Genomic DNA, 27,409 nt, shown 5'->3' with positions numbered 1-27,409 from the left:
CAGTAGGGCACGCGCTGCGGAGGTCTGGCATCAAAAGTTTATAACCCAAGGAGGAAACGTAAGTGTCTCCAGCAGGAAAGGGAGGGCGGCCATAAAGAGAAAAAAAAGAGAGAAAAAAAAAAAAAAGAAAAAGAAAAAAGAAAAACAACGGGCTTGGAGTTGGGCTGTTTGCCGGCTGTTGCTCTTTTGGTTAAATAACAGGAGAAGGAAAACGAAGAAGAGAGAGGAAAAAAAGGAAAAAATAATAGCAAAAAAAAAAACCAAAAACGCTCCCCAAAATGCCGATTCTGTCGCAAGATCGAAACTTCCCCGCGGAGCTGCAGGCGGCGATGTCCCCGATGATGTCCCCGCTGCCCGGACGAAGTGAAGCTCCCGAGTGTCTCCAGGGGAGGGGTCTGGCGGGGTCTCGGGGTGGGGGCTGCTCTCCCGGCTGCGGAGCTCAGCGGAATAGCGGGGTGGCCGGGGGGGAAGGCAGCGGCAGCGGCGGCAGCAGCATCCCCGCCCCGCCGGCCGGCAGCATCCCTGGGCGGCGGGATGCAGGCTGACTGCCCGGGGTTGTCATGGCAGCGGCTCCAGCCCCGACCGCCGCTCGGGCTCCCGCACACCGGCGAGGCGGGGACGCGCTCCACACGCCATCCTTTAACCCCCGCAGCACCGCACTAGCCAGAGAGACACCCCCCACACACCCCTCCCTTAACTATTTCCACCCCAGGACTTCTTTCTGCGCAGCCCGCCCCAGCCCCGGCGCTGCATCCTTCGTCTCTGCATCCTTCTCTGCACCCACTTGTTGATCCATCTCTCCCAGCCCCCCGGGAAGGGTTTCTGCCCCGTGCCTGGGGAGCAGAGAGGGGCTGGGAGCCCCTGGTGACCAACCGAGGTCCTGCTGCTGTGCACTGGCCCTGGAAAGGAGCTCCAGAGTCCCTGCTCCCTGACCAGGTACCATTGCAGTGGGAAGCCCGAGGGCTTTCCACCCCATAAGCCACACCATCAGCAACAAATGTCCCTCTTTGGGGACACCCAGAGAGCACTATTTCACTCCTCAAAGAGCAACTGAGGGCACCAAGACCTCAGCCATGACCCAGACATGTCTGTGGCTACCAAAAGAAACCAATCTCACCTCATCTCCCCACAGGGTGCCCAACCCAAGGCAGGCTGGACTTCAGGTGGGTGCTTTCCTCCAAAGGGCATCTGCCTCTCCCACGGAATATAAACGGGGCAAGTTGCCCCACCCAGGGGATAGAAGAGGAGCACAACCACCAGTGAAAGGGTTTTAGCCATTCTGGGACCCCAAACCCATTCAGAGACCTAAACACAGCTGCTAAAACAGATAAAGGGATTTTGCAAGGGATTTTCAGTGATGCCAACCCCCATTCTCAGCATAGCAGGCCCGTCATGTATGGCAGTGGCACACAGTGACCCTAAATGGACCACTAGCCACGGGCTAGCACTGCAGAGACATGTGCTGGCTCCCGGCACCAACCATGGTTGCAGGCACCAGGGGGATGCTCGCTGCAGCTTGGATAAATAGGGCAGCCTAGGAGCAGAGGGAAGCACAGAGAGAAGCAGGGCTGAGTTTTCCATCAGAAAGCTCTTCAGCTGCCAAAAAGTTGGGTTAACCTCAACCAGGCAGGCTGGCTGCTCCCCTTTTCCCCCCTCCCCATCAGCCAAGGCTGAGCACACTTCATGGGGACAAGCTACACCCCATCTCCTTCCTGATCTGCTCCCACCCCAGGGCACAGGAACCGTGTCTGCCAACAGGGAGGGAGCAGCAGCAAAAAGGAGTCAGCACAAAACCTCTGCAACTCCCCACCAGTGAGACAGCCCAAGCCTGGGAGCTGCTGAGCCTCGTCCAGCAGCGGGATGAAGCTCCAGGGAGAAGGATGCTGCAGGGAGGAGAAGCTCTGCTGGGGAAAATGGTGTTTAGCCCTTGGGATAGGAAGCTGCAGACGTAAGAGTGAGTGTAGCAGAAAGCCTGCCAGAGAGAGTGCAACTCAGGAAAGAGGAGATTCAAAGGGAAGGAAAAAAAATAAAGAAAAAAGAAAAGAAAAAAAAAAAAAAAAAAAGGTTGTCTGCCTCAGAAAGAGCCTCTGAGAAGGCTGGAGAGATGTGGCTACCTGAATGGATGTAAAGACTGGGCATAAAGGGATAGACAGGTAGCTAAAGTGGCTGCTGCAGAGAGCTGGGCATGTATGGGGCACCAGGGAGGGGGAAGAAGGGGCTGGAAAGGGAATGTTCTACATGTTTATATTAGAGAAACCTGCCTAACTGGGTACAGACCCAACAGCCTGGACCAGCAGCAGGCTGCAGACATTGTCTCAACCACCTTCACCTCAGAAGACACCTGACAGTGGGTGCGGGAAGCCAGAGCAGCCTCTCCTGCCCTGGTCTTCTGGACCACCCGAGCATAAAACATCTCCCAGTCCCACCACTCTGGTTCAGGTGACATCCTGCGTGAGAACGCTGGCATCAAATGAAGGGAGAAGGTGGGATATGGAGGGGAGGAGAGGGCAAGGGAAAAAGAATTCCAGATGCAGGAGGCTCCAAAATCTGGATGCAATCACAAAGTCAGCAGACACAAAACCTGAGCCACTTCTGCACCCAGACAGCTCGCAGACCTGAGGTTGTATGGGTGCTCATGCAGGTGGCTTCAGTTCGGGTCCATGTCTAAAAATATCACCTAGCTGAGAGGGACTCAGAGGCTGGCACAGGCCCTGGGGGCATCAGGCATATGGCAGTGGCAGCTCCTGCTCCTCATGGTGACGTTAACAAGCCCTGACCTTCTCTCATCATCCCAGAGGCTCAGAAAGAAACTGAGACTGCAAGGACGAGTCCCTCCACCTCCCCGCCTCCCGCCTCCCAGCCGATTGTCAATCTCAGCTTTTATTAGTGGTGCAGTTTGGCCTCCATCTCCCTCGGAGATTTCTCCCTCGTTGCTCTAATCAGGAGCTTGCAAATGTCAAGAGTACAGGCCTGGAAGTAATTAGTGAGGGACGGGAGCCCGGGAGCTGTGGAGCTGCTCCTCAGCAATGCTGCTCCAGCACTGTGCCTGGGAGCAGCCTGCAGCCACCAGGACCTACCAGCGGCCACCCTGGGGTTTATTTTTCAGCTTCACTGCTGCTTCTGGATTATTTTCCCCCTTCTTCTTGCAGCTCAGGGCTCAGGAGCAAGTCCAGCTCCCTCGAGAGCAGCCTGGAGTGAGGGATGGAGAGATGCAAATCACACCGGGACTCTACACAGTCGGCACTTATGGGCACCCTTTGAGACACTGACCCTTCCAAAAGAGTTCCAAGGAGTAATTCTAATTCCTTTTAGAATCAGAGAATCATAGAACTGGTTGGGTAGGAAGGGACCTCAGAGCTCATCAAGTCCAACCCTTGCTCCACTCCCCCCGTGGTTCCCAGCCCATGGCACTGAGTGCCACATCCAGGCTCTTTTGAAATAGCTCCAGGGATGGAGAATCCACCCCTTCCCTGGGCAGCCCATTCCAATGCCTGAGCACCCTCTCCAGAAAGAAATTCTTTCTCATGGCCAACCTAAACCTCCCCTGGCACAACTTGAGACCTCTTGTGCCCTCTTGTCTTGCTGAGAGTTGCCTGGGAAAAGAGCCCAACCCCCCCCTGGCTCCAACCTCCTTTCAGGGAGTTGGAGAGAGTGATGAGGTCTCCCCTGAGCCTCCTCTTCTCCAGCCTCAACACCCCCAGCTCCCTCAGCCTCTCCTCATAGGATCTGTGCTCCAGTCCCTTCACCAGCCCAGTTGCCTCCTTTGGACCTGCTCCAGCACCTCGATATCCTTTCTGAACTTTTAAACAAGACACAGATAATTACAACTTAAAGCTTTCCCAAGGGTGCACTGCCCAGGTAAGGGAACACTGTGAAACATGGACACAGCCACAGCATTGCCCTGGGACATCTTCTCCTGTGGTGGGCACACCAAGCCACCATGTCCTCTTATCAAAGGGGAAGGCACGGTCTTCAGCAGGCCAAAACCCCTAAACCTGAAGGCAAAGATAATGGGAAATAGCTTGCTTTTCTTTTTTTCCAAGATGAACTTTCATGTCTTTAAGCCATTCAGCCTTCACAGCTGAAAACGCTGCACCCAGAAAAGCAAAACCACAGCAGAACTGCAGGGCCTTGGAGGCCCTGGGCTTGTTTAATCAAAGACTCAATCCATGCTCCCAGGGATTTGCCCTCCAGCACCAGTGGAAGTTCTCCAGATCTTCCTCTGGAAACCCCAGACAAGCTTTTTCAAAGCTGCCAGCTCCTCTCCAGTCGCCAGCTCGCAGACAGCTGCTCAGCTCTCCAGAAAACGGGGCTCTTTTAAGTCATCTCTCTCCCAGGACATGTCAAATTCCTAATCCTGAGCATCTTGGCCACACTATCTGGCCAAGATCTATGTTACACCTCCATGGTGAACAGAGAGCTGTGCCTTGCTGGTATCCTGCTATGTACAGATGGTGTCTGGGCTCGGGGCTATAAGATTTTTAACTATTATCTTTCTACACTATTATCCCCTCCTCCTCCCTTTTCTCCCACCTCCTCTTTCTCTCCCTCCTTCTCTCCATCTGTCCCTACCCCTTCTCTTCTCCACCTTTTCCCTTGCACACTTGCAGCTGCTAATTTTTCCCCGGCATATTTGGCAATCCATCCCAACACCTCTTCCCCCACACCCTGCTTCTTTTGCTTTTCCCCTTTGCTGCCAAAATATTCCTGTTCCTTCACCCAAAAGTGAGGACAGAGAGCACCAGGCATGGGCAGGAGGAGCCCCCCACACCCATGCAGAGCCCTGGGATAAAGCTCAGCATCTGTCAGAGCACGAGAGGTGGGGGACACACAGCAAAGCATCACCCCCTTCCCTGGATAAAAGCCTCAGGGAAAAAGCCTCTTCCCAATGGATTGACCACTGCCCAACCAGTGGCAAACACACAGCTCTCCCCCTCTGTCACCCCCCTCCTTCCCTCTGGTAGGATTTATTTATCCCACTTAATTTTTCCAGTTGTTTCATCTGGGTTTATCTTCACACTGAATCAGGCTCTCCAGGCAAACTGAACTTTTATTTTCCATGTTGTTTCACTTAATGCCTTTTTACTGCATGAATTTAAGGGGGGAAAAATAAAAAAGAAAGAAGGAAAGAAAGAAACAAAACGCTGAGGTAATTGTGGAAAAAAAGGCAGCCTATTCTTCAAATTGATTACTGTGCTTGGGCAGAAAATGCCAATGCTCCTCACTAACACCCCACTGCTGGGCTGGTTTAGCCCCTCCAACACCATCCTCATGCCTTAAAGCAAGCACAAATCCTTCAGACTTCCATAAAATCCTTCCCAGGACACACAAACCCAGTTTAGGGTGACAGGGACCAGGCAGGGACCTGCTCTGGATTTCTCCAGGTGCACCCAATGCTCAGCACCCAAGAGATCCCCAGTGGCACTGGGGACATGGGGCACACTCAGCCCCTCTGGCAACCTGACAACTGAAGAAAGACATTTTGCTGGGTTAAAAGCAGCCCCACTTGTTCCACCAAATACTAAAATTAAAAAAAAAAACCCCAACAAAATTAGTCTGAAAACAGCCAGGGCTGCTCGAGCAAACCTGGGACACCCAGGTATGGCAGAACCATGGCAAAGCCATCACAACATCACCCAGAAAGCTTGGAAGGTAAGGATTTAATTTCCCAGCATTACTTCTGACACCAACCCAGGACTTTTTTAATTATTATTATTATTATTTGTCTTTTTTTCCTAAGGAAAGCAAAATGAGTTTCTGCGTGATGCCAAGATTTTTTTTTTTTATAATTTTTATTTTCTGTTGGTATTTAGTGCACTTGGGCAGGTTTCCAACTCCCATGTGGTCTTTCCCTTAAAATCTGACACTCGAGGGAAGGGGCAGGGGGACAGTGATTAGAGCCCTGTGACATTTTGCTTCCTTACCAAAACATTTCCATATCAAAACACCAAAGTTCAACCTCCTCCATGGAGGACACTGCAGAAATAAAACTGCCAGCTGACTGCCAAGCAGCACGACACAAACCACAAAACATTGCACAGTCCCTGCTGGCAACCCTCAAAGAGATGCTTCCAGGACCCTTTTCCCAAATTTCCCACATCCCTCACATGCAGAGGAAGAAATCAGACTGGGGCTAAAAGAAGGGAATTGGAGCAGGTTAATAAGAGTATTAAACAGAAAAGAGGCTCAAGCCCCCCTCCCCAGAACCTGGTGCTCCAGGTCCCTGTGTGAGCATCATGGGCAAGCTGGGGGCTGCTGGGGACAGGCACTGGGCAAGGGGACAGGGCTGTAGGGTGGGACAGAGCCTGTGTGTGTGTGTGCACCCCAGAGAAGGGCAGAGTGGGCAGGTTTGGGGTTGCCAAATGTCCCTTCTTGCTCTGAACCCTCTGGACTGCAAGGGACAGGGGATGGGGACAAGGGATGGGGACAAGGGATGGGGACAAGGGATGGGGACAAGCTGCTCCATCAACCCGTGGCTCCAAGTCCTATTTATAGGGAGGGGAGGGAAAGTAGGTTAGGAAGAGTGAAGGCAGAGGAGCTGCTGTAACCAGGGCAGCAGCACTGCACAATCCCACCACCATGCACAGGGCAGCAGGATGGCCCCATCCCACCCCCCTCTGCCACCTCCAAGGGCCCCCCAAGGACCCCAAAATGAGCACAGATGAAAGGAGCCCATGAGGGGTGCAAAACCAGCCTAGGCCAAGGGATATCCATGCACTTCTGTCCCTGCTGTGCCTGAGCACCTCAGGTTCAGCCCTAAACCTACGAATGAGCCTGAGCCAGGGGTGGGAGGTGGAGGAAAAGCAAATGTTCCAGTGCCTCCCAGATGAGGAAGAAAGGAGCATCCAGGAGGACCACACACAGGACCTCCAGCTGAGGTCCAAGAGGCCACTGACAGCCCTGAAGGTTTCTCTGAGCTGGGGGAGCTACAGAAAAAGGAGCAGATGGGAACGAGCCCCGACAGCAAAGGAGCCAGCCTGGGTTTGACATGGTCTCTCCATCATTAGTACTATATTAGTATTTACTATATTACTATATTAGTACTATATTCCTGTACCACCTCCTGACTTGCCCCTGGGCCAAAGTGTGGAGGCACAATCACATTCCCAGATTAGTCCAGGAGCAGGAAAAACACCAGGATCTTGACCACAGACAGCTCGGCGCTGCTGAACGTGGAGACACGACGTGCATTTGAGTCTCAGCAGCCATCAAGTGACTAGAAATGGAAACCAGGACCTGAGATATACCCCTGTGTCTCACCCTGACTGTGGGCCAGGCAGCAAGCCTCTTGGAGCCCCTCACCTTCCCCCGCCTGCCAAGGGAGGCAGGAACATTTCTTCCCTCTTCTGGAAGCATTACAAGGCTCATTGCACAGCCGCCCGCAAAATGTTCTGTGAATTCTTAACTGAATGAATAAAAGAACAAACGAACAGATAGCTCACAGCCCTGTTGATCCTATTTCTAAATATGAAGCCATCACACGGCCTCTGGGCTTATTTACAAAGTACAGAGACGGAGAAATGAGCAGAGCTCAGGCGTGCCACCTACGCGAGATGCTGGGAGAGGGAAACACGTGCTCTGAGCTGTCCTAGGAGGCTCAGGAATGGTGGAAAAGAAAGGTAAAAGAAAAGAAAATCCCACTCACCCATTCTCCTCGGTCTGCACTGGTATTTTTCACACCTGGATGGCAGGAGAAACACCCACCTCAGGGCTGGCTGGGCCAGCACATGAGGACCGGGGTCCTCCAGCACTGGTTTGGAAGCAAACCCATTCCAACAACCAGCTGGTGCCCTGCAGGACACGGGGTGGAGTTGCTGGACCAAACCCTGCTCCAGTGGTATCAGCAGAGGGGCCAAGACAGAAGATTTAAAGAAAAAGAAGGAAAACATCCCCATCTCCAACTCCTTGCCCCTGGGTGCTCACTGCAGCCGTGCTGCTGGGCAGGTTTGGCAGTCGTGTTGAGCAAGGAAAGGTCTAAACACATCTTCCCAGCCTGTCTGAACTACAAGAGCTTCACAGGCTACAGGTCCCAGGAGAAATATAAATTCTCAGCACTTTCAGTCTTTCCTCTCTCTGGCCAGTGCAGATGATGTTTTTTCACCTTTGAAATTCTCACTTCTAAGGGCTGAAGCAAGGGGGGGAGGGGAAAAAAACCCAAACACATTAGGATTTCAGTTCCTGCAAGCTCTGGAAAACTTCCCTGGGAGTTTATTGCAGCTCTGGGTAAATGCTGGTGCAGGTCCCACAATATCTGCACCAGGGATCTGCTCACTGCTGATTTATTCCCAGTGGTACCGGGCACAAGGAGATAAATATTCAAGTTGCAAAGCCAGGGTGGGGATGTGAACATCTCCATCTTCCTAGGTCAGCTTTAACTCATCTTTCAAAGTCAGCCTGCTCTGAGCTCTTCCCTTCTGACTCCAATTCTCCTCAAAGCCAGGGGCTGCCTGGATTCTGGGACTGAAACCCAGCTTTGCAGCAAACAAAACTAAGCATGCTTTATGAGCAAGAGCAACCCTGGGGGAGGGGTTGACTGCAGTTTCCAAGGCTGAGCAAGGTTTCTGTACACAGCCCTGCCTCAGTTCTGCTCACTGTCAGCAATCCCAGCTATCTCCAGGTTGCTGACAACCCGACAATCTCTGATACTGCAGCAAGGAACCAGTCTGCAAGCTGCAAAGCCCCGGTATCCCCAGAGAGAACAGTGAAGCAGGGAAAGACAAAGGAACCCAAATACCTTGGAGGAAATCAGTGACCTGCCCCAGGCCACCCTGGACACCCCAGACTCCATGCAATGCACCTCATTCCCTATGGACACACAGCCTTGGGAGCATCCTGAGCTGCTACCAGGAGCTGGCCCTTCCTGAGGCTCCTTCTACCAAATTCAGGGCCAAGTCCCAGTTCACCCCAGTTCACCCCAGCAACTCACACAAGGCTGCAAAACCACCACCCTCCCCAAAAGAGCAGGCACCCCTTCCACAACCATCTCCCTAAGATGGATAAGGATGCTGCAAAGCACCAGGCTGACCCTTCCTAGGGTTTTCCATCCCTAAAGATGACAGCAGGAGGAGCTCAGGGGCTCCTACCCCATCCCACCACCCCTGCATCCCTGTCACCAGAGCCAGCATCTGGCACTTGAGCAGCTGTTCCAGCACAAAGCAAAATTCTCAAGAAAAATACGAGCCTTGTGGATGGGCATTTTCCTCCTGACTGCTTGACTTTTATTTATTTATTTGTGGGGGTTTTGGGGGAGGTTTTGGTTGGTTTGTTTGGTTTTTTCCCCTCCCATCACCCTTTAAAACCACCCCTGCTCCAGGGCTGGCTCTGCAAGCCCCCTCCTGATAAGCAGCAGCTCCCTGGCTTCTCCTGCCCCTCGAAGCTCTCCTATTCATTGTTGTTTCTCTGTCGCTACAAATTGGCACTTCTAAAGAGATTTTCAGGCCAAGTATTAACCCCCTCCGGAGCTCAACCACATAAACACACACGTTATTTGTCAAACGAGAGGAAAGCAGCCGAGCTGCAGGGAAATTTAAGTGACTTGTCTGGAAAAGCACCGAGGAAAAAGAGCAGAGGCACTGACACCCCAACCTGCCACAGGACTTCCTCTTTTCCTTCCAGTCCAAACCCTGAAATCCTTCATCTGCCCCATAAATCAGTGAACCCAGTTCCCTTTCAGAGCTAGAAATAGGACCCCGGAGCCCCAAAATCACACAGCCATATTTAAGCCCAAAACAAGGTTTCCTCTCGTTGCAAATTTTACAGAAGGTTCATCGGTTTTATTTATTGTTTAAAAAAAAAAAAAAAAAAAAAAAAAAGGTTTATAGAGGTTTTATTTATTGTCAACTCCTGGATGATAAAATGAGGCCACTACAAGCCCTATTTATTTCTCACCCTCGCAGAGGGGCTGAGATGTGAAGCAAACAAAGGGCTCCAGCACTGACCCTGGGCTCATGCTGGTGTGCAGACTGCTGGGTGATTATTTTATAATAGCTGATAGCATCTGTGATTTAATGTAGCTGTTAGAAATTAGCAAGGACTCCATCGAAAGCATCCCAGTCACTCACAATAACAGGCTAATAAATCATTCCCCCAGTGCTCCATGGCATTTATGGTTCTATTTTAGAGATGCAGAGCAGAGATCCGGCTGCTCCCCTGGATTTATTTTTATTTATATTTTTAATAATGCAATTAAATAAATAAATTTAGGATGTTGCGACTCTGTTGCCAAAAACAGCACCGATGAGAACTTCCCCTGCATGACTTCCCTTTGTTATTTTCTCCCCACCAGCCAATTAAAGGCAAAACAAATGGCTCCAAGGCTCTTCCAAGATATTGGTTCCAGGACATGGGGTGGAAATCTCACAGCACTGAAAGCCAGGGGAGGCAGGAAGGGAGAGGGGTGGGAAAGAGGGGATAGGTGGGGTGGCTTTCACTCTCCTATTCCCTCCCATCTCAACACAACCCTGAATATCTTGATGCTTCACTCCCAATTTCCCAGCCTTTAATCCCAAACTCAGCTTCACTCATTGCTAATGGGGCAACGAGTTGGGGCGTTCCTGAAAAGAGGAAAAAAGCAGCAAGTTTCCCTGGATCTACCCACAACCTGGACACTTAAAAACCTTCCCTAAACTAGGCTGGCTGCTGCCAGAGCAGGAGGAGGCTGGCTGGCCAGCCTGGCACTTTTTTCTCCACTGAACCACCACATTACAATGGAGCACAGCTTGCCCTGTCTCTGTCCCTCTAAATAAAGCCAAGGGAATAATATTTGCTGTCTGGGATGATCTGCCTGCTCCAGACATCCCATTTCAGGGAGAAAATGCCAAGGGAGGCAGGAGCATCACCACAGACAGGGAGCTGGTCATGCAGGGACACAGATGAGCTCTAAAGCCTTCTTTCTTCCTTGCAGCAGGAGAGAAGCTCCATACCTTGCAGTGTCCCAGATGGCTTCATAAACCTCAGAATTTGCAGAACTGGGGAGGGAAACACCCTTGTTCCCCATCCCTGCATGCCAAGCAATGGTCAGAATGCATCCCTCCTGCTTTTTCCTCTAAATGATGTCCAGCCTCCTTGCTCTCCTGCACTGCAACCCACCAGGAAAAAAAAAAATAGAAAGAAAAAAAAGAGACTACTGCTTTTCCTTTATCTAGGAATGTTTTCAGTTAATAAGGAGAAGGAACCAATTTATTTCTCAGCCATGCACTAAACTCTGGTGTTAGAGAGTTTGGAGTAAACCAACACCCAATAAAGTCTGCACAGACTTCACTGGGGCTGAATCAGAGCTCTGCCAGGTCCACTGAAAATACTCTGAGCATTTTCATCAGAGCCTCACTTTTAAGTAGAGTTACAGTCAGAGAAATTACTCTGCATACACGACCCCAGAGGTTTCATATTTTTCCTCCTGCCGTGACAGTTTCCGACCAGAGCTGCTTAATTTACAAGCTGGGAGATGGGGTTGCTTTCCCCTCTCCTCTTTTAAAACTGCCAGCCCTGCAAATTCTTCTGGAATGGAAAAACTCATCTCTCCTGGCCTGCTCTGCCACCTCGGAGCAGGATATACAGCCCTGGGCACAGCTCCCCAGACACGAGGGGATGGGAGAGGGAAATCCATCTGGATCCCAAGCCCGCAGCTGTGGCTCTCCTGAGATAAATGCTGTGAGACAGAAGCAGGGAGGACAGGAGGGTGTCTGGCTAGAAGATGGAGATCCCACATAAAGCACCATCAGAAAGCCAACAAGTCTAACTGTGGAGGGGCTTTTTTGGGTTGTTTTTTTTTTTTTGTTTTTTTATTATAGAAACCGATTTTCTGCAATTACTGTTTAATACCATGAAACCTATCATTAAAGCAATGGGTGGGTTCAACTGCTCTGATCTTTTCCCACTGAAATAAAGACAGATGGAGAAGGCTCTGAGAATTGGCACCACCCACCAGACCAGCAGCTCTAAAAGGGGAGCAAAAATGCAATGGGGTCAGGCAGGAGAGAGCTGTTCCCAGTTCCCTATGGAGCAAAACCAAACAGAGCTGCTCCCTGCTGCCCTCAGCCAGGGAAGAGCACAGAGCCTGGGACCTGAGAGCACCTTTTCTTTGCTCCCCAAGAAAGTTTTTTAGGTGCACACATGGATGGGGGAAAAAATCTCAAGCCCATCACCCCATCCATCCCAGGTCCTTCCTGCCTGCTGCCATCCTCCACCCATCCCTGGCACCAAACCTGTCCAGATGTCCCTCTTAACCAGGAAGGAAGCACTTCAATGACTGCAAAACCCTAGAAATACCTTCTTAAAAGACCAAGTTTAGCCAGGTATTGCCATGGGCACAGCCAGGGCATCCAAGACCCAAGGCAAAAGTCCCCCAGCCCCTTTGCAGAAGCCGCTGGATACCGATTATTCTCTTCCTTACCCCAAATCCTCCTCTTAGCATGCAAGAAACCAAAAAAAAAAAAAAAAAAAAAGCCTTGATCTCAAAAGAAAGCAGAGAGCTTCAGTAAGCACTTCTAGCAACATTTTCATAATAATTATTCTAATTAAATTTTTACATGTTTGAATACATTTGTCCTATATTTTCATTACCACCACTCTCTGCTGTCTTCGATCTCCTCACCATCTGCAAATAATCCCCCCCTCACACACACAAATATTCCAGCACATTGGGCACAAAGAGCTGAGCAGCTGTCCCAAGGCCACCCCACACACAGGTGGCAGTGGCCCAGAGCCTTTTGCTGCCATCAGCACAGGAAGAAATAAGAAGCAGGACCGAGAGGACAACTTGGAGCTGGAACTTCATGGCAGACCCAGGAACCAAACCTCTGGCAGATGGGGATGTGGGAATATTGTCCTTGCTAGGACAGCTACAGAGGTGAAGAAGCAGGAGGACAACAGACACCAGGGACAGGTCTGAGAAAACATCCTATTTTCAAGACCATTAGCACACTCTGCTTTCCAATGGCTCAAGGGTCTGCTGAGCTTCAGCAAAGAAAGGCAAAAATGGGAAAAAAGAAATTACTCCAAATATGCCTCAATCTGTTCCGACTTCTGTGATGCCATCTTTAGAGGGCAAAAAACCTCTCTTTGGAGACTCATTCAAGCTACTGGTTGTTCAGTGCCTGAAGCAGGCTGGTGTTTAGTAGCTGGGCAGAATTCCTCAGCAGTTTTGTATTTATTTTATTAATATTATTATATTTTTTTAAAACCATGGAATCATTTTATTAATATTAATAAACCCACAGAAAGTGCTAATTTCCTCCATCATTCTCCTAATTACCTCTATTGAATTGTGAGGATCATCTGCATGAATAATGACTCCCCATGCATTTGCTGCTCTGTTCAGCAAAGAAATCAGCAAGAGCCAAATCCTGCAGCCCTAGATGAGAGGGAAGGACCTCTGGAACCACCAGCAGATGCCTCCTGGATCTAACAGACTTTCCCCCAGCCACAAAAACCAGGCAAGGGTCACCAGATTCATTCTGCATGGATACAAGGGATGGGGACAGTGCTGCCAAGAGGAAGGTGACTGCTCTCAGGCTGCACAAAGCCTCTCCCTGCTCCTCTGGAGCTCAAAAACCCTCAACAAGCAATTCCAAGTCCAGACCAGAGCTGACAACAGATTTGCTACAGGGTTTGGTGAAGGCAGAACCTGACTCTGGACTCAAGGAGCCAGTAGCATCACCAAGGGATTATTTCCTTCAGCCACACACTGACTGGGACCAGAAAAAGTCCTCAATCAAGCAGATGAGTTCCTGCTCCAGTGCCAAAGCAGGGTCTGCAAGAAAGGCTTCCCAGGACAGACCTAGAACAGAGACACCTTTTCTTTATTTCTCTTTTTGTTGCTGATCCCAAAATGCTTTTAATTTCTAAGTCATCCTGAAACCACATGCAGCACACGAATGCTTTCCAGCCCTGGAAACATCCCCCCCAAATTTTAGCACAAAACTTAGGAGACCCAAACACCCCACTCCCCCCAAATTTTAGCACAAAACTTAGGAGACCCAAACACCCCCCCCCCCAAATTTTAGCACAAAACTTAGGAGACCCAAACACCCCCCCCCCAAATTTTAGCACAAAACTTAGGAGACCCAAACACCCCCCCCCCCAAATTTTAGCAGAAAACTTAGGAGACCCAAACACCCCCCCCCCCCAGATTTTAGCACAAAACTTAGGAGACCCAAACACCTCACATCCCCCAAATTTTAACACAAAACTTAGGAGACCCAAACACCCCCACCCCCCCAAATTTTAGCACAAAACTTAGGAGACCCAAACACCTCACATCCCCCAAATTTTAACACAAAACTTAGGAGACCCAAACACCCCCCCCCCCAAATTTTAGCACAAAACTTAGGAGGATCCATCAGTGTCACCTCCCTGGCTCCATCACATGGGTGTCCCTGCTGTGCTGGCTCTGCAAGGGGAGCCAGGAGGACAAGGGACACCAGCTCACCTCTGCAGCATCTGCCTCCAGCAGTAACAGCTGCACAACACCCTCCAGCTTGCTGGAGGACTGGAAGGCTTTAAAAGATGTATAATGTTCTTGGATGGGATCCATTCCCCTGCAGCTACAAGGCTTGTGTGAGCAGAGAGGTCACAGCACAGGCTGATGCTGAGACTCTGATGGAGCCTCTGCAGGACCTGGCATCCTCTGCTAAGGATGCTGGCTGGGGAGAAACTCCCCAGTTCCATACCCATCTCTGTTCTTAGCATGGAAAAGCAGCTCCCACCAGCCACTTGCTCAGGCAGAGGGAAAAGATGGGACACAGCTGACTCCCCTCACCCTGTTCCACTTGCTGGGAGCACCCTCAACTCAGGTGGCACCCAGACTGCAACCACAACCCTAAGCTGCTAGGTGGCCACCACAGGCTCTAGAAAGTCCTTTTCTGGCAAGGAGATAAGACACACTTTGGAGTTTCCCTTCATTGGAAGTGCAGGAGAGGGAGGGTGGGGTTAGCTCCCACTTCACTGGAGAGGCTGCCTGGCACATATTTGTATTCATTTTCATGAACTTCCCATAAAAGTCACTAATAGAACACAATCTGCTAATTAAATTTCACTCAGGAAGGCATTTTCACCTTAGATTAGCAGTGTCCTTGCACATTTTTTGCTACTAATGTACTAATAACATCTTATTTATCTTATAAATTAATTCCGTTAGACTTATCATTAAATTTGAGATATTAACACGCCCAAACGAACCCAATGTGAAAAGGAGGCCAATAATTCCAAAGGGATGGAAACCACAGGCCCATTTTCCTTCCTTTTTACTGCTCAGGAAGAAAGGCAGCAGGGCTGACAGCTCAGGGGAGCAATGTCCCCTTCAACTTAAACCACTTTGGAGGTGCAGGGAAGGCCAAGGAGCTCTCACCAGCCCCAGGTCCCACTGCCAAAGACTCCTGCTACCCAAGCCAAGGGCACCCCCAGCTCCTGCACCCCCAGCTCCTCTTTTTGGAAGGTCTAAATTAAGTGGTTTCACACTCTAAAGCTCACAAGAGAGGACTAAGACACTCCTCACCCCAGCCTTGCTTGTCCTATCGGGGTGATGCCAACAGACCTAAAGCTCTGAGGGTCCCCGTTGCCCAAGGGCTGGTGCTGAACCCAGAGATGCCCCATCTGGGCATGCAGATAAGCTGGAGAGGCCACCTGCATCACCTGCTTCCCAAACCAGAGCTGGGATTTAAAATATTTGTCCAAGGGAAGGAGGAGGTGGGGGAGAAGCGTTCTTGATCATGGATCCTGGCAGGATGCAGCTGCTGCCTGTGCTTCCCCTCAGCTGCTGAGATAACAGAGAGGAGGCCAAGCTGCAAGGTCTAAATCCAGATCTTCTTTCACACACTGCTGAAAATCCTCCCTTTCTAGAGCTGCATTTGCTGACTACACAGCCTCAACCCTTCCTTGCACCCAGCTCCCCAGAAGATGCATCACCATCCTCGTGAACATCACGTAAGGGCCTGATGCCAACCAACACAGCTCAGCATGCTCTACCTTGAAGAAGGGGATACATCTTTTGGTAACCCCTTTTTCATTCCACTGAGGCTTTTTGCCCCCAGAACCAGGATTTAGTCTTTACAGGATCAAATCCCACTCTATCTGGGCAAAACAAGAGCAACGACTGCTTCCTGCACCTTCCCCTCGGACATGGTCCTTAGGATGCTGAGCAGACAACTTCACAGAAGGAAACAGCATCCAACCTCTGCTGTCCTGGCAGTGGGATTTTCTCCCCCATCCCGACGATCCAGCCCGTTCCCACCCGTAATTGAATGAGGCAACATTGACATCCAGTGGCCGATGAGATTAATCGCAGCGGAGCCGGAATGTTCCCTCAGGGGATGGAGCAAGGGCTGGCAGAGCAGACTGAGCTGCAACAGCCAGGAAAAGCTCCAGCATCCCACCACTGGGCCACCACCAAAAACTAGGGGAAAACTCCAGTTAGCTATTCCTAAATCCTCCTCCATGCTGGAAGATGCCATGGCCCCATCAGCATCTCTGTCCCAGCTGGAGATGCCCTGCAAGGGACCAATTCCTCAGGCATCTGCACCATCACCTACTCTTGCATGCAGCCAAAACTTCCCAGTCCAGCATCAGGTCCTGACCAAGAAGCTCTTGGTGAGACCCTGGCACAGGCTGCCCAGGGAATTTTTGGCTGCCTCATTCCTGGAAGTGTTCAAGGCCAGTCTGGATGGGGCTGGGAGCAACCAGGGCTAGTGGAAGGTGTCCCTACCCATGGCAGGGGTTGGAACTGGATGATCTTTAAGTCACCTTTCCCTTCCATTCTGTTTCTCTCCACCTGGATCCACCTGCTCATCCAGCTGCCAGTCCTGTTGTGGTTCAAGGCAATTTCTGCACTCCCTGCTTAAAACCAATGAAACTGAGGCACGAGGGGAGGAGGAAGAGTGCTGCAGGTGGGGGAAAGCTGTAAATCCATGCCTGAAAGCCTGCATCCAGGCCATTTTGCCAGCTACAGCACAATTTGCATGTCTGCAGGGACAGCTAGATGCTGCTCCCTCCCTAGACAGCTGTTTAAAAAAAAAAAAAAAAAAAAAATTAAAAGAAAATAAAAGAGGCTCCCCCTCCTCAAATCTGCTTTAAAGGTTCTCCAGTTTCTGCGGGGCTTTAATTTTATTTTTAAAAACACCATGGCAGATTACATGCTACACAATTAAATATTGATTGGGAATTCTCCCCAAGTATGCTTCCCCTCCATCTCTCTGCCTCCGCCGGGAGATGTCAAGTTCTGTTTCCTAAGCTGTCCCCATCCAGTGATTACGTTCATTAGGACACCAGCCTTGTGGTTAAAAGTACTTTCTTTGCTGCTGTACGTTTAATTAGACAACTCTTTCCTAGAAATTATTTATAGCCAAGCTGGGGAGCTATTGTTAGTCCGAATGTAAATAAGATTCAAAAGGGAAATCCCAGGGCACCCCTGTGGCTGGTGAGCCGCTCACTTCAATCCATTAGTGCTGGTCCCAGTGCCCCTGCTTAGCACAGGCTTCCAGGGGCTTCATGGCCACAGCTTGTGGCTGTTTAACAAAATCATACAGCGAGGCACAGCTTTCCAATTCAACTTTTGATGGACGAGGGATCTTTTCCCTCCCTGCTGGCAGAAAGAAAGGGAGGGGGCTGGAGGTGGGCAGGAGGCAACCTTTACGTTCAGTGGGAATGGGCTCAGCAAACTGGACCATCTGAGAACTCCTGAGCAGGGTTACAGGTTTTTTTTTTAAAAGGCTGGGTTAGGAAATGGGCGTAGGGAAGACACAGGCTGAGCTTCTAAACCTGCTGCACATAGTCCACCAGAGCTTCTGGAGGGAAAAAAAATAAAGCACATGGGGCTGATCCTCACCTAAAAGCCCACCCCAGCTTCTAAATCATAGAATCATAGAATTGGCTGGGTTGGAAGGGACCTCAGAGCTCATCAAGTCCAACCCTTGATCCACTCCCCCCGTGGTTCCCAGCCCATGGCACTGAGTGCCACATCCAGGCTCTTTTGAAATATCTCCAGGGATGGAGAATCCACCCCTTCCCTGGGCAGCCCATTCCAATGCCTGAGCACCCTCTCCATAAAGAAATTCTTTCTAATGTCCAACCTAAACCTCCCCTGGCACAACTTGAGACCTCTTGTGCCCTCTTGTCTTGCTGAGAGTTGCCTGGGAAAAGAGCCCAACCCCCCCCTGGCTCCAACCTCCTTTCAGGGAGTTGGAGAGAGTGATGAGGTCTCCCCTGAGCCTCCTCTTCTCCAGCCTCAACACCCCCAGTTCCCTCAGCCCTTCCTCACAGGACTTGTGCTGGATCCCTTCCCAGCCTCCTTGCTCTTCTCTGGACCTGCTCCAGCACCTCAATCTCCTTCCTGAGCTGAGGGGCCCAGAACTGGACACAGGACTCAAGCTGTGGCCTCCCCAGGGCTGAGCACAGGGGCCACCACCACCTCCAGCTGAGCCGTTCAACCAAACCCCAGACTTGAGCCCCTTTCGAAATCAGCCTGGTGAAGCTACCAAATATCTCTGGTTTCAACTCAAAATGAAATCCCAGGCTGGATAATCCCACTCTTCCCAGCACCCTGCAAGAGCCTGGCTGGGAGCACACACCCAGCATGCAGCAAGTGGGTGATTTTCCCCCCCTCCTGCCAGCCCTGAGCTCGGGAAGCACCCGCTCGTCATTTGATGGATGATTCACGGGGTTAATCTTGCATTTTCACACCTTCTCCTGGCCTCCTGGCATCCGAGGGAGGGGATAAACGCACTCAAGCGGTGTTATTTAGCACAACAGCACTCAGCAGCTCTTTCCGAGCTGCTCCACGCAGGGAGCAGCAACGAGGCCACGTGAGTGAAGTGTTCGGGAATGCAAGAAAACGCAGGAAAAATAAGAATTTTAATTAAATAAAATATGAAATAAAAATAAATTATAAAATAAGATATAAAATAAGATATAAAATATAAAATATAAAATAAAATATAAAATAAAATATAAAATAAAATATAAAATAAAATATAAAATAAAATATAAAATAAAATATAAAATAAAATAAAGAAAAATAAAAAATAAAAATATTGAAAAAGTTAATAAAATTTAAAAATTAAAATAAAAAATAATAAAAATAAAATAATAAAAAATAAAATAATAAAAAAATAAAAAATAAAATAATATAAAATATAATATAAAATATAATATAAAATAATATAAAAAATAAAAAATAAAGAAAAATAAAAAATAAAGAAAATAAAATAAAAATAAAAAAATAAAAAAATAAAAAAAATAAAAAAATAAAAAAATAAAAAAAATAATAAAAATAATAAAAATAATAAAAATAATAAAAATAATAAAAATAATAAAATAAAATAAAATAAAATAAAATAAAATAAAATAAAATAAAATAAAATAAAATAAAATAAAATAAAATAAAATAAAATAAAATAAAATAAAATAAAATAAAATAAAATAAAATATCTCCATAGAGCATGGCTTGGAGGTCAGCACACCACGAAAGAAGTGGCAGAAGCCAGCAGCATCCTATGTGCCGGGCTGGTCTGCAGAGCCCGTGAGGAAAAGCAAAATGAAAAGCCAAAAATCTGAGCTGCCAGTTTTGATTTCAGCTGCCACAGCACAAGGTGGGGCCGAGATCCCCGGCGCTTCCAAAGTTGTCCCAGCCCGGCTGGTGACAGTGCCAGCAAGGCTGCCACCACCGCCACCAAGCCCCGGCAGAAGCCATCACTGTGCTGGAGGGTAACACCGTGGGGAGGTCTATTATTTTAAACATATAATTGATTCTAATTCATCACTTATCGCACGGTGACAGATTTTTATATAGTTTATTATCTCCGGCACAGCAAGGGGGCCCGGGGGGGTGGCTCCTATTGTTTGGCTGTTCCTGTTCCTGCCTCATCTTTAGCTGCTCCCGTTATCTGTCTGATTAAGTTAGGGATTTTGGTATCTCAGGGTCCCCAGGTAACTGTCACCGCTCATATCCTCCCCTCGAAGGACTCAAGCAGCCTTTTTCCTTGACCTGCCTGTCACACGCCTTCCCCGTGCTGACTCCTGACGATTTGGGGACAGCAGGGACAGCCAGCAGTTGCATCCTGGGCAGCAACCCCCGGGATGTCCCCAAGGAATCAGAGAATCCTAGAACTGGCTGGGTTGGAAGGGACCTCAGAGCTCATCAAGCCCAACCCTTGATCCACTCCCCCCGTGGTTCCCAGCCCATGGCACTGAGTGCCACATCCAGGCTCTTTTGAAATATCTCCAGGGATGGAGAATCCACCCCTTCCCTGGGCAGCCCATTCCAATGCCTGAGCACCCTCTCAGTAAAGAAATTCTTTCTAATATCTAACCTAAACTTCCTCTGGCACAACTTAAGACCATGCCCTCTTGTCTTGTTGAAAGTCGTCTGGGAAAAGAGACCAACCCCCACAGAAGGTCCCCAAAAAGACACCAGAAGATCCCCAAAAGGTCCCCAAAAAGTCCCCAAAAGCTCTTGGTGTAGCACAAGGAGGTGTAGAATGCCGATTCATTTCCCAAGCCCATCCAAAAATCCTGGGACCAAAGGGCCCCAACCCCTCCTCCCCTCACTCCAGAGCAAGGAATGGGATCAGAGCTAAAATGGGTCGGGTTTGGAGAATTTCCATTTCACAAGGGGCTTTCAACTTCTCCAGGCTTTTGCTTTCCCTCGGTTTCAGAGCGGAAAAAACCACAAAAGCACCCGCACGCTTTCCTCCTGATGAGCTCAGCGACTCCAAAAAAAAAAAAAAAAAAAAAAAAATGCCAGAAACCAGAATTTTCTTTTGACACTTTGAAAGGGTCACTTTGCAATTTCGGTATTTCATTTCGGCTTTTTTTTTTTTTTTAGATTATTTGGAATTATTTCTACAACATTTCACGAGGCTAAATGCGAGGCTGAGCATCACACTGCAGCGCTACGAGGGATGTCAGGATGTGACATAAGGTAATGATTGAAACATTTTACAATTTGATCTTATTTTAAAATCATTAAGGGATGCTGCTTCTCCCTCCTGATAGAATCATCTTGGGGTTTGTTGTTTTGTTTTTTTTTTTTCCCTAGATCAAAGTGTGTCTTGTTCCAAATGTAAGGAAACTGTTTGACACTGTTAAAAAATGGCGTCAAAATCAGTTTTTTACAGCAGAAACAGCGGAGGCTTTCATCTCGATGTCAAACTGCTTCATTACAACAACAAACACGAGGCACTTTTATCTGAAAAACTAGGATGTTTTAGTAGGCTTTAAGTAGCAGCTGCCCTTAATTATTTTAAAAACAAAAGGAAACATTGCAGGGATTAAGCTGCTTTGGGGCCGGTGACGTGTCATAGGAAATGTATGAATACTAAAAGCAAACCTCCAAACACGGTCAAATTCAAAGAAAACTTTAAAAAAGCCAAATCCTTTGCAGTTTTTCTGCCCGGGAGACGGGTACAGGGGAGGTGTGTGCTTCTGACAGCCCCATCTGGGCTCTGCAAACCTTTTATCACCCATCAGCAGGCCAAGAAGCAATCGCAGGCTAAATCTGGCATAAAAACCAACAGCCCCGATCTGAGCAGTCAGTTTTACCCTGGCACACACACACCCCGGAGGTTTGGGAAGGGCTTTTTGCTGGGGTGAAATGAAAAGCTCCCTCCTGATGCCCTGAGCGGTGCCATCTCTGATGTCCCCTCCCTGCCACAAATCTGTACAGCTCGGGATTGAGTAGCATCACTGTGCAGACTTTGTTAAGCTTCTGTTTGACAAGAGATACCGAGAAAAGCTGATTCAAGCCCAGTTTGGGAAGTTGTGGTTAGGATGACTCCACCCTTTGGACTAAGCACTCTACCACTCTCCTATTTTGAGGACAAAAGAGCCACAAGAGGTGTTTTCTCTTGCCTGGCTTTCTGTCTGGAGGGGACAGCTTTCACTCCTCGAGAAAGGACACTATTTCTGGAGCTTTGGGACCAGCACATTTCGCAGTTTTTTCCCCCATTACCTAAGGGCACGATGCTGCCACTCCCCTGAGCCCCGCAACCACGCAGCATCCTTGGAAATCCAAACCCCTCCTCTCTTCCAAGCACAGAAGAGACCCTTGAATATTCCTGAGGTGGGCTGGGCAGGAGAGCACTGGTTTCCCCGCCAGCTATTGCCTCTGCTGCTGACATTTTGCTCGGTTCCTGATGAGCTGCCTCCCCCACTTCCCCTAGGAATGACACCGCTGTTATCTCCGCTGCATCTAAAGCACACACAGACTCAGTTTAGGGACAGTTAATTTCCAATTCTTTCCAGATGGGTTGGAATAATATCCCCAGGTGGTAAATACATTATTAAGAAGGCAGTTTGGTGTGAAATTGGCTATTAAAATATAGATAAAGTTTAATATATTGAGCTCCTTGTCAGAAAAATCACTTTAGAGGGAGCTTATTATTTGTTTGATATTAAAAGAGTCACAGCTCCGCTGCAAGTGACAAATGGGGAGGGGGAAGAAATGCCACCAGTAATGAACAAAAGCTTTTTAACATTTAAATTTAGGTTTCCTTTCAATGCCCCATACTGTTCTGGGCATGCCCAGCAGATCCATCCAGCTCCTCAAACACCAGCAGCCGGGAATGCCGGCATCCCAAGCCCTGACCACGCTGCTGATGGAGGAAAACACTTTTTTCCTCCCCTCTGGAGAAGCTCAAAGCAAGTATCCTCACCTCCTCATTTACTCACCCACTGGGGAATTTAGGGAAATGGGTGGTATCCCAGAATTATGCAAAGCATCACGGGTCCAATACGGGATAACCGGAAGGCAAGAGGCAAGCAGCGTCTCCCCGCTGCTCTGTGGTGAGGTCTCCTATTACTAAGACTTCATTAGTTTTACAAAATATACTACAGAACATTTACTAGCAGGCTATGAAGAATCATTAATAATTAAAATTACACTTGTCAAGGAAACGAACGAACCACTTCTCGGCGCTGCATTATCCTCCGGCTCTTATTTATTTCTTTCTTCCAATCGCTCGCTTCTGAACTTGGCAGGGTTTTAGAGAGAGGGGTTGGAACAACATTTTCCTTGGACACACAAGAAACCACACCACCGACCTGGTTCTTACCTCCCTTGGCCACAAAGCAGAAGAAATTACAATTTAAATCAATGGTGCTGCAGTGCCTGTGCCCCCGTTTGAAAGCAACAGCAGAGTTGAAAGCATTATTAATCGGCATTATTATTATCTGGCAATTAGCAAACTTCAATAATTGGCACTTAATAGATCTTCCACTTGACGAGAATTTACTGTCAGAAGCCTTTGAGGGGGGAGACACAATAACAGTGGAAAACAACTTAGCTAATTAATTAATCTTCCCAACAACCCCAGAATCCTTATGAAAATAAATAAAAGGAGGCAGTTTGTTACTCCCAGAGTTGCTGTTAAGGCTCCTTACCCCAAGTTCAGAGCTAGCCCTGGGCTAGCAGCTGATCCCTTCACAGTGCAGAAATTGAGCTCCTTACTTACATCCCAGGGCCTTTTATTTGTACCTATTTACTTTCTCTCTCTCTCTCTCTCTTTTTTTTTTTTTTTTTTTTTTTTTTTTTTTTTCCCCCCTCCAGCTTGCCAGCATTTCCTAAAAATCACTTCCAGAAGTGAACACCCCCCAGGGTACAAACTCCTCTCCGGGGATGGCAGGAGCTGAGCCTTGCCATCACCTTTTATTTCCCAGTGCTCTGTGCTCTTTAAAGTCTAATGGTTTTAATGGTTTTAATGTTTTATTAACACCTCTGCTCTGCTCCAGGCTTCCTGTCATTTGGGATTGCCACAAAAGAGCAAGGATGGAGGAAGAGGAGTGGACAGAGCTGCTGATCTTGGGCAGATGCCTCAGTTTACCTCTCTGCTGAGTAAATCACCCTGCTTGCAAGCTTTGTTAGGATCTGTAATGGAATTGGAGGTTCTGGGATGAAAGGTGGGATAGGAATGCACAGTATTGATTAGTTAATCAACAGTTAATTCCTTCAATATTTTAAAAAAATTAAGAAAGAACAAACAAAACCCCAACCTTCACATTTTAGCCAGGAAGGTTTTTCACACACACACTGGCATTTCTCTGCATCAGAACTTGCTTTCATTTGGGGGTTTCTTTCACCTTTCCCTTATCCCCACACAGAAATGGCCTGGCAAAGGACACAAAAATAACAACTCTCCTAAAAGAATCCTGGGTTTCATCCCAGCACTGGAGGAGATGGCAAACACATCCTGAGGCTATTCAAGTGGCCAAGGCCCCACGGGCTGTCCCTTGGGGAGGAGAAAGGTGCTGTGCCAGCCCTAGCAACTGAATCTGTTTAATCTGCTGCAAAAGATGCCAGGGAGCATGGAAACCCCTCAAGGACAGCCAGAATTTGGCCTCAGGGCTAGGACAAGCTGCTGCTGGTGGCATAGGTTCACCATCCTTTTCTATCCCAAGGATGCTGGAAAAGAGGAGACCCACCAACCTTGGTCTGTAAGAAGAGAAGCCAAGCTGCAGCCACTCTTCCAAAGGCATCTCCCACCCTTCCTTGCCATCCTTTCCTTGTTTTTCTTCCCCAGCATCTGGATGTGTGCAATTAGCCACCTATCCGAGGCTGCAGTCAGTGTAGCAAGTGCCTGGGCTAGTGGAGGAGGAGGAGGAGGAGGAAGATCAAGGTTGCTGATGCTCCTTTCATAGGAGACCTGGAGAGGTTTGGAGGAGAGGCAGGGCTGCCAGCAGGCTTCCCTGGAACAGCTTATTAGAGTCACTTTCACACATCACTTGAAAGCTGCCTGACAATGTCCTTTCCTTAACAAAGCAAATATTGTATAAATTAATAGTGCTTCAGGGAAAGAGCTTCCCACTGCAGCCCCAAAGGCCATTTCCCACAGCCCACTCCTCCAGCCTTCCCAGAGCAACCCACTGGCAGGCAGAGGAGGTGACATGAGGACAAACCCTCCACCTTCAGCCTGAGGTCCCTGGCTGGCAGGTGCACCTGGAAACCTCCACCGAGGAGGCTGCAGAAAGCCAAACAAGAGTGGCATACTGATTGCTCTCCACCACTGCATTCCCCAGGCAAGCCCAAGCAGCTCTCTTACATCCCCATCAATATTTCAGGGCACACGTTTGCAATTTATGAAGGCAAAATAACGCTTCGCCTGCGGGGCTCGGGAGGGCTTCTCCCCTTCGCAGCAAGTCACGGGTGGAAAAGGCCCTGGGGAAAGGAGCCACCCTGGGATCTGTGTTCAAAAAAACCAGGAGTGAAAAAGCTGGGGGTCAACTGCCCAACCTGGCCACCATCCCCACCGGATCTGGCTCCTGGGATGCAGGGGTGAGGATGCTGCGCTGGGATGTCTAGTTGCAAGCTGCTAAGCAGGGCCAGGGGTGGTTTGGTTTCATAGAATCATAGAATCATAGAATTGGCTGGGTTGGAAGGGACCTCAGAGCTCATCAAGTCCAACCCTTGCTCCACTCCCCCCGTGGTTCCCAGCCCATGGCACTGAGTGCCACATCCAGGCTCTTTTGAAATATCTCCAGGGATGGAGAATCCACCCCTTCCCTGGGCAGCCCATTCCAATGCCTGATCACCCTCTCCAGAAAGAAATTCTTTCTAATGTCCAACCTAAACCTCCCCTGGCACAACTTGAGACCTCTTGTGCCCTCTTGTCTTGCTGAGAGTTGCCTGGGAAAAGAGCCCAACCCCCCCTTGGCTCCAACCTCCTTTCAGGGAGTTGTAGAGAGTGATGAGGTCTCCCCTGAGCCTCCTCTTCTCCAGCCTCAACACCCCCAGCTCCCTCAGCCTCTCCTCATAGGATCTGTTTCTACCCTTCCAGTCTGCTTTGTGTTAAGAACCACCCTGAAATGGGTTTGGGACCAGGCAGTGCCTTGGGCTTTGCTGCACCAGCCTGGGAGCCTGGGCAGAGCCCAGCAGGGCCCCTAACAAACACCTCCCCAGATGCTTCTTGCAAAGAGAAGGGGCAGGCAGGAGCTCCCTTCCTTCCCCAAACCACCACCAGAAGAGCAAACAGAGCTCCCTGCAGCCCTACCAGCCACTTCCTAATGCACCAGCCTCCCTTGGGAGGTTTTACACAGTGCCCCTGGAAAAACTCAGGAAGCTGGCACTGGTTTCTCTCCCTTCCCTGACTTTGCTGCTGGTCCCTTTTATCATGTTTTAAACCCCTGAGCTCCCTCCTCCATCCACCCCAAAGCAGCTCCCTGTGTGCCTACCCTCACCAGAGCCCAGCAGTTGATTTAACCTCTGTTATCACCACGATTAGCCCCACCACGGAGCAGATAGTTGGCTCTTATCAAGCCATTAAAGAGCCAAAGAATGCTGTTACCAGTTTTTTATCTGCAAAATGCACACAAAGCCCCGCTGATTATTCTATTAATTTGTTAATGAACCTGTCTTGCCAGACAGACTCTGCAGCCTTTGAGAAGTCGGGGTGAGGAATTTTAATCTTCCAAAGGGGTCCAGGCCCTGAGCTCACAAGGTTTTCCAGCTCCAAACTTCTGTAGGATCTTAAACCAAAATTCCCCTTGCATTAGCAGCTGCCAAACACATCTGCACTGCAGAAAGGGCTCCAGCACTTGGGTCCCAACACCTTGAGCCCTCTGGGCCAGGCTTCCAGGAGTGCCAAACACCCAGACTAAGTCAAAACTCTAAATTCCCCAGTCAAGGGTGCAGGAGAGAGCCCACACTGCCAACACCACTGGTGGTGGATCCACCAGTGATGAAACACAGAACCAGGACCCAATGGCACCAAAGGAACAGAGTCAAAGCAGCTCTGACAAGGGAGGTCTCTCTCCCTGCCAAGGTCGGCTCAAAATCTTCTGACTGACTCAGAAATAATGAGATATTAGAAATAAGGAACTTGAGGTTGCATTTCTCAACCCTCTGAGCTGCCAAGATTTGCAAGTGCAGGCTCTCTTGCTATGCAGGAGCCTTCCCATGGTATCTTAATGCCTCCCAGTCTTTAAGATATTTACTCTTGCAACACTCCTGTACAGAAGCAATATTCTTATGACAGCAGAGAGGCACAGAGCCTGGGATGACACAGAGAAACAGGAGCAAAATGAACGATTAAGCCCAAATCTTCTAAATCCAGGGCTGGTGCCCTACCCACCAGATTGCTCTTCCCTTTCCTTTTATTCATTCATGATTCTATAGCTGGGATGGGGATGAAATAAAAACCAAAATAACCAGAAGCACGTGGTCAAACTGGGGATTGTGAGCTGCTGTCCTGGCTTGCAGAACACATCTGTCTCCTTGGCCCACCACCTCTCTTCCCCTCATCCTGGCTTAAATAAAAAAAAAAAATTAAAAAAACCACTTGCTTTTCAGTTATATTTAGGCAAGGATAGCTGGATGCTTAAGTACTTCTAAAGCTGCCGATTGCACAACAAATTAAATGCATAACCCTGGAGCACTCAGAGGATGAATACATTATGGACAAAAGGAACATGTCATCACACCCACACA

At 49.0% G+C, this 27,409-nt stretch overlaps 1 protein-coding gene across 1 annotated transcript in view; it reads right to left on the bottom strand.

The window, feature by feature from the left end:
- OPCML (opioid binding protein/cell adhesion molecule like) overlaps positions 1-27,409 on the bottom strand; it is a 259,361-nt gene that overhangs the window by 86,180 nt on the left and 145,772 nt on the right. The window lies entirely within an intron of this gene.

The sequence above is a fragment of the Heliangelus exortis genome, chromosome 26, assembly GCF_036169615.1.
Source record: "Heliangelus exortis chromosome 26, bHelExo1.hap1, whole genome shotgun sequence".
NCBI lineage: Eukaryota > Metazoa > Chordata > Aves > Apodiformes > Trochilidae > Heliangelus > Heliangelus exortis.
Note: the sequence above shows the minus strand (reverse complement) of the source record. Positions and strands in the feature narration are given on the sequence as shown.